Below are 10,060 nucleotides of genomic sequence, written 5' to 3'. Positions count from 1 at the left end.
CCCCAGTGGGTGCTGTGTAGGAGGCAGCCAATCAATGGTTTCCTCTCACTGTTGATGTGTCTATCTCTTCCCTCTCTCTTTCTCTCTGAAATCAATAAAAATATATTTTTTAAAAATGAATAAATAAAGTGGATGCTACTCCCCATCACTTGGGCCAAACAAGGAGAGGTTTCAAGACACACCCAAGATCCAGGATTCAACAAAACAACAAGAAAGCCCACTGCATGGGAGAACATATTTGCCAATGTTATCTCCGATAAGGGTTTAATCTCCAACATTTACAGGGAACTCATAAAACTTAACAAAAGAAAGATAAACAACCCAAGCAAGAAATGGGCAAAGGACCTAAATAGATACTTTTCGAAAGAAGACAAAAGAAAGGCCAAGAGACATATGAAAACACGTTCAAAGTCACTAATCATTAGAGAGATGCAAATCAAAACCACAATGCGGTACCAATCTCACACCTGTCAGAATGACTATCAACAACAAACAACAAACGGTGAACAGAATGGGGATGACAGAGAAGACAGTAACCTTAACTATAGATCAACAGAAAATTGACAGTTGCAGATAAGTGATTAAAATCTATTGCAAATATTTGAGCAGAGCCTGTACCTATGGAGAAATATTTAAATGCCTGAAATTCCTGTAATTTCCATTTCAGAGGATGAAGTGTCAGGGAAATAGGCTTGGAAATATAAACAAATAATGACCGATAATTTCTTTAACTGGTGAAATAAAAATGTAGAGATTTAACAGCATGGATGGAACTGGAGAGCATTATGTGAAATCAGCCAGTCAGAGAAAGATAAATATCATATGATCTCACTCACTTGTGGAATATGATGAACAAAAACAGATCCAGAAACAGAGAAATATCGATCAAACCGTCAAACCTCAGAAGGAAGGTAGGGAAGGGTGCGGGTAAGGGGAAGAGATCAACCAAAGGACTTATATGCAAGCATATAGGCCTAACCAATGGACACAGACAACAGGGGGATGAGGGCATTGAGTAGGGGGAATAGAGAGGTAATGTGGGGATAAGGACACATATGTAATAACTTAATCAATAAAGAATTTTTTTTTAAAAAGAAATCATACACACACTCTCACACACAAAAAAAGATCCAGGATTCACTGCCATGAGTGGAGACCAACAACTCAGCCCCCAGGCTGCTTCTGCTAAATTGCAGAAGCCTGTGGGCCTGATATGCTGCAACCTGGACAAAATGTGGAGGGGCAGAGAGATTAGTGTCTTCTAATCACCTGGGGCTGTCTGGAGATGCCTGTGTAGAACAAAGAAGGGACTAGAGTGGAAATGGTCTGAACTTCCACCGTTACATTGCCAGAGATTCATGAGTCTTTTCAACAACTCTGGGAAAGCAGCGAAGTATAAGTGAGTTTGAAATGACTCCACCCAAGAGTTCTACATTAGCAGAATGAGCTTGTATCAGGAGTAGTTGGAAAGAGAATTAAGGAGACATCAGCTGCATGGCGCTCCCCGAAGTTAGTGTGGGGAGAACAGTGCAAGCCCAGAAGTCCCACAAGACAGTGCGCAAAAAAATACATTTCACAAGCACCTCCACCAGAAAGGGACAGTTTTGGCACACGTGCCACATAGAGGCCTCGACGCTAGGCCCAACAGCCACTCAAATACCATTTTCCTCTTCTTTAATTCCAGTTTCCCTTGGCATGACACTGGGGGTGGGGGAAAAGCATTAATTAGTAAATTAGGAAGAAGTGGGGTGAGAGAGAAAAAAAATAGACCATGAACCCTTATTTCCATTTTGCAAAATTCAAGGTCAGACCAAAGCAAGGAAAGGGAGAAGGTATGAAATAGATAAAATATTAAAGACTAGATTAGATTGAACTTCTTAATATCTAAAAAGGAGGTTATTCTAATATACAAAAGTGCCCAGAAGAGACTTAGAATCTGCACAAGATATCATCCACGTGTGGAAGAAAGAAAATCTTTAAAAAGCAACTTTAAAGATCGATAGGAAGAAAACCAGGTGGCTTCCTGCTTATACCATAACAAATGTAACCAATTTAACAAATTCGTTATAATAGCACTTCTGTGTTTTTTCTTCCATTCTCTTTGTCCTGGTAGAATCATAGTTTTCCATTATTTTATTTGGATTTCAGGATGGACATACATGTTCAGTCAATGAAACTTTTTTTTTTGGCACCAAGAGCTCCTTTTCCAGGAAAGACTAAGTTGACCTAGTGATATTCAAAATGCAAAACCAATAGATGACAAGATAGTCACCGTTTCCACTTAATACTGAGCATAGTCCCCTCACATAAGCCTACTTAGGAAAGAACTTAGAACTTGTAGCTACCATTTGAACTTCTCTGAAGATAATCATTGACTGTCACATCTGCCACCTTGTGGCCACTCTAATGCACAGTGTTTGAATACTACCGCATTTTACACTTTTCACCCCTTTACCCATCCAGCCATCATCCATCCAGCCATCTATGCACCCATCCATCCGTGGCGCACTTGTGCAAGGCAGGCACTGAGCATGCAGATAAAACACACACAGCCCTTGTCCTTTCTTGAGGAGCTATAGGGAAAAAACATATTTTGTTACATATATATATGTGTATATATGTGTGTGTGTGTGTGTGTATTGATTTCAGAGAGAAAGGGAGAGATAGAAACATCAATGATGTGAGAGAATTATCGATCAGCTGCCTCCTGCATGCACCCTACTGGGGATCAGGTCTGCAATCCGGGCATGTGCCCAGACTGGGAATCAACCATGACTTAGGTCCACGCTCAACCACTGAGTCACACTGGTAGGGCATGTTTTGTTTTCTTTTGTTTTTTGAGGGAGATTTGTAAGAGCCACACTCTAAGGTTCAAGTCTGTATTTTCAATCTGTTTTGTTAGGGGTTTTTTTGTCCCTCAACTGGCTTCTATACTGTGCTAGTAAATTAATTTTTAAAAAAATATTTAAGTCTTTGCCATCTTCAAAAAAAGCCAAATGAAAACATTCTCCATCAATCATGCTGTTCCCAGCCATCTTCTTTCTTTGATTCATAGTCAAATTCCTCTGCTCCTTCTTTCTTGCCTCTAATTCATTTTAATGGTTGGTTTGTTTATCTCATTTTCAACATATCTTTATTATAAAATAATTAAAGTATGCAAAAATAAAAATATAATTACTCATCTATGAATCATCCACCTTTATCAAATATTAGCATTATAGCATAATTGCCTTAGATTGTCTTTCCCCAAGAAATAAAACAGTATAGATAGAGTTGCTACTCTTGGGTCCTCCTTCCTGTTTCCTCCCCAGAGAAACCAGAATCTTGAGAATAATTCCCAGGCACACTTTCAGACTACACATTTATGGATCCATAAGCATTGAATGAAAACTTAGCAAATCATTATAAAACTTGTTTTTCTTAAAAACTCAACTTTACATTTTTTCATATTTATTCATATTCAAACATGTAACTCTAGTTCATTTTCCCCACTGTACATTAATTCACTGTATAACAATATCACAAATTATATGTCTATTCTTGTGATGACTATTTAGGTAATACTATTTTTCTTAGTATTTTTCTAACAATGCTTGCCATGAACAATCTCTTGCACATCTCCTTGTCCACATGTGTAGTTCTTGAGAAGAGGACCCTCTGTCCTTCCTCCCATTCTGGAAAGTGAGGAAGAACCTCCCCACAAGGTCTCTCCACTGAGGGTCTTTGCTGGCCCATCACATCTTCCACTGGCAACAAGAAGTGTGGCTACACCAAGCAATGGATTCAAACCTTGGTCCACACAACCTGAAAACAGAGGAGATTCACCTTTCAAGTTGATTGCACTTTGCATTGAGTCCACTTCTGAAGATCCAGAACTACAACAAGATCATTTTCTCTCTCTCTCTACTAATGTAGTTATGATTTATTTTTCTCTTGCTTTTTACTGCTCTTAAAAGATGATGCAATGATTCAACTAGATACTTTTAAGATTATAATTTTTAGGGTGATGCTTATAATTTTAAATTATTTAAATGACAATCTTATAAATTAACTAGAGGCCCAGTGCACGAAATTCGTGCATGGGTAGGTTCCCTAGTGGCTGCCAGCTGCCGGTTGCTGGCTGGGGCCTTCATTCCGCACTGCCCCCTGGTGGTCAGCATACATCATAGCAACTAATCAAACTCCAGGTCTCCTAGTCGAACTCCCGAGTGGACACTTTGCATGTTAGCCTTTTATATATATAGACTAGAGGCCCGGTGCACAAAAATTTGTGCACTTGGGGGGGAGGAGGGGTCCCTCAGCCTGGCCTGTGCCCTCTCACGGTCTGGGACCCCTCGGGAGATAACAACCTGCTGGCTTAGGCCTGCTCCGGGGAGGCAGAGAGCAGGCACAATCCCTAGGTGCAGCCCCTGGTCGGGTTCAGAGCAGGGCCGATTGGGGAGTTGGGGTGCCACCCCCTGTCATGCACAGAGCAGGGCGGATTAGGAGGTTGCAATGCCACCCTCAGTCACGCTCAGGGGAGGGCCGATTGGGGGGTTGGGGCACCGCCCCCTGTCACACTCAAGGCAGGGTTGATGGGGAGGTTGGGGCACCGCACCCTGTCACACACAGAGCCGCAGGGCGATCAGGGGGTTTGGGCGCTGCCCCCTGTCACGCTGATCCCGGTGCCGGGAGGCCTCTCGGCTCCGCTGATCCCGGTGCTGGGAGGCATATTACCCTTTTACTATATAGGATAGAGGCCTGGTGCACGGGTGGGGGCCAGCTGGTTTGCCCTGAAGGGTGTCCTGGATCAGGGTGGGGGTCCCCACGGGGGTGCCTGGCCAGTCTGGGTGAAGGGCTGAGGGCTGTTTTCAAGCTGACGGATGACTGAAGCTCCCAACTGCTCCTTTTTTTCTTTCTTTTTTTCTTTTATTCTGGGCCAGCTTTAGCTCTGACTGCAGCTCTGAGGCCTCTGCTGCTGAAAGCAGGTATCTGGTTTGTTTGGGTACTATAATCGAAACACTGTATCAACTCCAGCTCTGAGATCCCGGCTCACTGAAAGCAGGTTTCTGGGGTTTTGTTTAGCTTCTATATTTGTAACTATGTTTCAAACTGCAAGCTCAGAGGCCAGCAAGGCAGACGTTGGAGTCCTCTGTCACTGAAGCAAGCAAGCCTCCTGTTAGCTTCAAGCTGCCTGGCTGCCGGCCGCCATCTTGGATGGCAGTTAATTTGCATATCACCCTGATTAGCCAATGGGAAGGGTAGCAGGCATATGCTAATTACCATGTTTCTCTTTTATTAGATAGGATGACTTCCATGTTATTCTACTTGTTGGTAGAGTATTTTTGTTGATGTTAACATGTCTGATAAAATAATCCAGAAACCTGGCAGTAATTTTTGTTTTTACTAGGAAATGGGAAGATTTTAAAAAACAATCTACAAATGTATGAATCTTATTAGTAAATTAATTTCATCATTTAATTTTGAACTGAAAGTATAATGTGTCTTCGTTGCTATTTAAGAAGTTTCTCCTATGGATCATGTTTCAGTCTCTGTTCTAAAGTAATTTTGGATTTTCTCTCATTCAGTTTCACACGGACACTTGATGAAACTGTAATTCCTAGGGTAATGTTATATAAATGTAGATTATTTCAAAGTGCATTACTTGAGTCATTGCTTCCTTTCCCTCCATTTTCAGACAGCGGAAGGGTTGGATTCCAATTGTTGCTATTTACCAAGTCCCCGTAATGCGAGCGGCAGTGGGAGCTGCACGTGAGCGATCTTGTCACTGCGGACATTTGGAACTCAAACCCATTTCTACAGACCAGGGGCTGACTTACTCCAGTGGTGGCACAGCATGTTTGCCAAACAACGTCTTTAAGCCCTGATTGCTCTCACTGTGCTTAGGTGAAATGCAAGCCCCTTCCCTGGTCCCCAAGGTCCTGCCTGGACCCAGCCCCTCCACCTCTGCTCTCTGCACTCCAGCCCCCAGGCCCACCTTTCAACATACAGTCATACAATTTTTGGTGTCAACTGTGCACATTCGTCCCACAGCTCCATTTTGTCCCTTTTCAGGCAGAGGAGTAAAGCATTTGGAGGAACAATTCTTTCTTGTTCTGTGTATTAGTTAGGTTCTGCTGTAATGACAGTGCTTAGCAAACACTCTCCAAATCTCAGTGATCACAGTAAACACTGATATCCCACTCATCAGTCTGGCTTGGCTGGGTCTGGGTCTTTTCTCTCACATCTGGTTCTCATTCAAGGGCCTTGGCAAGGGTGTAGTGGTTGCGTGGGTATGTTCTTGTGATGGATGGAAAGAACCTAAGAGAGTGAAGGAAACACAGAATAAAAGGCTCTTAGCATCTCTGCCCCAAACTGGTATGACATCATATCTTCCCACATTCCTCTTGCCAGAGCAATTCTTATGACTCAAAGTCAATGTAGGACACTTGATATCCATAACAAATGTTGGATGCTAGAGGTTGGTAATACCTCCCAGTCACTCTGAAACTCCAAATGCCCCTGGGGTGCTGCGTCATTCCCCCTCCCCCAATGAGAACCCTTCTCAGTGCCTGGCACACAATGGGCCCTCAATGAATATTTGCTGAAAAATTAACTTTGCCAGTTTGCCCTCCAGAACCCTTGCAAAAACTTAATGACCCAGAGTGCTATAGTGTTAGTTCAATGTTCTTAAAACATTACTTCTTCCATATAAAAAGGTATCTAATTTTAACTTTTTAATGTCAGGCTGAGAATTTGCTTTTAAAAAATATTTAGTGACAATTTCTTTTAGGTATTCTCTATTCAAGTCTTTTACTCATTTTTCTATTATTTTTTTCCTCATTTGTAATAACTCTTGTCACAGATAATGAATATTTTTCCAGTCTGCCTTTTAAATGTTTTAAATGACTTTTTGACAGGCAAACATTGCTAATATTCAGATAGCCTCATCTCTCATCCTTTTCTTTCATGGCCTGCTGCAGTGAATATTTTTACTGGCAGCATGATGTTACGCCAGTAACATACTATAATGTATTTAACCATTTCCATTTTATGCGCTATTTACATAGTTTCCAGGTTTTTCTCCCCTAGATAACATTGTGATGAAGATCTTTGTACATAAATCCTAAAAGTGGAATTATCATATCCAGGGATAGCTTTTAGGTTTTTGATACATTTAACCGAATCACAATTGAGATTCTCCTCTCCAGGCCCCATAACCTAGATCTCTCCACCCCAGGATCCACACCCGGATCTTCACATCCTAGATGCCCACGCTCCACACCCTGCTGACGAGGTCCTTCCTGGCCAGCCTTATATAGCAGCAGGCAGGGCGAGAGGGATGAGCGTGGATTTGGAGGGGCAGAGGGAAGACATCCAGACATCCTTCTGCTTGGAGTGCTTTCCCCCGAGACGCTCCCGTGGCACCTTCTTGGGATTTAGGTCTCCCCTCCATCCTGAGAATCTTTCACCTAAAGGAGCCTCTGATTTCAGCTATGCCCTATCACGTTACACTGTTGTTCTTGTTTTTGTTTCCTGCAGAGCACTTATTTCTACCCCACATTATCTTATTAATTTACATGTTTAATTTGTGTCAGTAATTACTTGTCTGGTTTGGTGACTGCAGTATCTCCAGCTCAGAGAGGTGTGGTTCTCAAACTGGCTGTTCCGGGGAATCACCTGTGAAGGTTTAATAGTCACTCCCCCTCAATAAAAAGTGTGTCATAAACTTTTACTACTTAAGAATGAATTGGCATACAATTAAGAATTTTCAGGAAGAACTCTTAACATAAGGACTCTGTTTATGAATTTTAAATTTTTGTGTGCCACTGTGCTCTATAAATAAACATTATGGTAATGAGGTTACTGATCACTACTGCGTTGCCCAGGGTATATGTCCCCCGTATTGGTTTACATATAAACAATATATATTGTCTTATGTATAAAACAATATATTTCAAAAAAAAGCAAATATTTATGTTCCTCCCCAGATCAATTAAATCAGAATCTCTGCGGGTGGAACTCAGGCAATGGTAGCTTTTAAAGCTCCCCAGGTGACTCCAACATACAGCCAAGCTTGAGAGCCAATGACATAGAAGGAACTCAGAATACCTGTTGGATGAATGGGTGGGTGAATGATAAATGAATAAAAGGACATGAGAAATGAGGGGCTCTAGTCCCAGCACTGCCATTAACATAATATGTGACCTAAACTATGTCAGTCCACTTTTCCAAACACCCATAATTGTACTACATGCCTCCTAAAGTCCCTGTCTGCTTCAAGACCTCATGGTTCCCCTTCTGGTCACAGCAAGAGCCCAGAATGAAAGGACCAAGAGAAACATGAGGAGAGAATAGTTGAGACTATAGTAAATTTCCTCCAGGATAAAGGTGATCCTAACAGGAAGCTCTTTGCTCTGGCACCCTTTCACCCAGGAAGGAAAGTGTTAGTGAGGTTCCTGAGAATCTTGCACTTAGAAGAACAACACATACCTCTGTGCTGGATGTTCAGAGGAGGGACAGGGGATCCCTAATCCCCAAATATCTCACCAGGGAGACGACATGTGTGTATGGATACCCTGAGCCAGGAGAGAGGGAGAGAGATGCATTTATCTAAGAGAGTCCTCACATTGTCTCCAAGGTTGTGTGGGGTGGGCTGCCTAAGCATTCTTGAGTTGTTTTGCTGGGATCTTAGGAAAACAAAACATGTTGTCCACTCGAGTCTGCTACTGTGACCTCACACAGAAAGTTAAAGGGGGCAGTTTCTTATGGGAAAGATAGCTGCTCGTGTTTTTTTGAAACATTACAGAGGCATTTACAATATGGGACTCTTGCGTAGCCTACCGAGTCCTATTATTCTTTAAGCGTATTCCTTGGGCTGCTTTATATACAGCTATTTAGGCTTGCTTGCTATGTGAGATTTTGCTACCTGTCCCTAGGCATCAATACCTGTCTGGTCATCCAACAGTGGCTACAAATTATCACCCTCCATTCTCCCTCATTCAATACCATCTCAAGGCAGGACAATTTTAATATTACAAAAATAACACATTTGGTTGTTATTGAGAGTGGATGCCTTAGAAATTGAGTTTCATTGGCTTCACAGTGGGTGAGAGCAAGAGGTCATTTCTATTTCATCATTTTGTTGCTGTTAATCCTCACCTGAGGATACTTTTTCCATCGATTCTTTTTTAAGAGAGTATATAAGAGAGGGGGAGAGACAGAGAGAAACATCAATTGGTTGCCTCTTGCACAAGCTCCAACCAGGGCCAGAGATCAAGTCTGCAGCAGAGGTATGGGCCCTGCACCGAATCAAACCCGGGCCAACGCTCCAACCACTGAGCATACTGGCTAGCGCTCATTTTTTTAACACACTAAAACTAACAAAACAGAGTTCCCATCTCAACACCTTAATCTGCATATTCAATTTTTCTTAATCCTTGGTGACTGGCAGAGGTGGCACACAGTTTCGGGGGAGGGGGGATTGATTTTAGAGAGGGAGCGAGGTATCGATCTCTTGTTCCACTTATTTATGCATTCACTGGATGATTCTTGTATTGCCCTGACTGAGGATCCAACCAGAAACCTGTTGTCAGGAGGACACTCTAACCCAGCCGTGGGCAAACTACGGCCCGCAGGCCGGATCCGTCCCGTTTGAAATGAATAAAACTAAAAAAAAAAAAAAAAAAGACCGTACCCTTTTATGAAATGATGTTTACTTTGAATTTATATTAGTTCACAGTGACAAACACTCCATCCATGCTTTTGTTCCGGCCCTCTGGTCCAGTTTAAGAACCCATTGTGGCCCTCGAGTCAAAAAGTTTGCCCACCCCTGCTCTAACCCACTGAGCTCGCCGGCCACGCTGGTGGCACAAAGTTTTGTCAGCAATAGTTGCTAACTAAATTTAAGAAGGAAATGGCTGCCCTAACTGGTTTGGCTCAGTGGATAGAGCGTAGGCCTGCAGCCTGCAGAGTGAAGGGTCCCAGGTTCGATTCCCATCAAGGGCATGTACCTGGGTTGCGGGCACATCCCCAGTAGGGGGTGTGCAGGAGGCAGCTGTTTCTCATCTATGTTTCTAAC

This window comes from Myotis davidii, unplaced genomic scaffold, assembly GCF_000327345.1.
Source record: "Myotis davidii unplaced genomic scaffold, ASM32734v1 scaffold3, whole genome shotgun sequence".
Classification (NCBI taxonomy): domain Eukaryota; kingdom Metazoa; phylum Chordata; class Mammalia; order Chiroptera; family Vespertilionidae; genus Myotis; species Myotis davidii.
The sequence above is the reverse complement of the archived record's forward strand: the minus strand, read 5'-3'. Positions refer to the sequence as shown.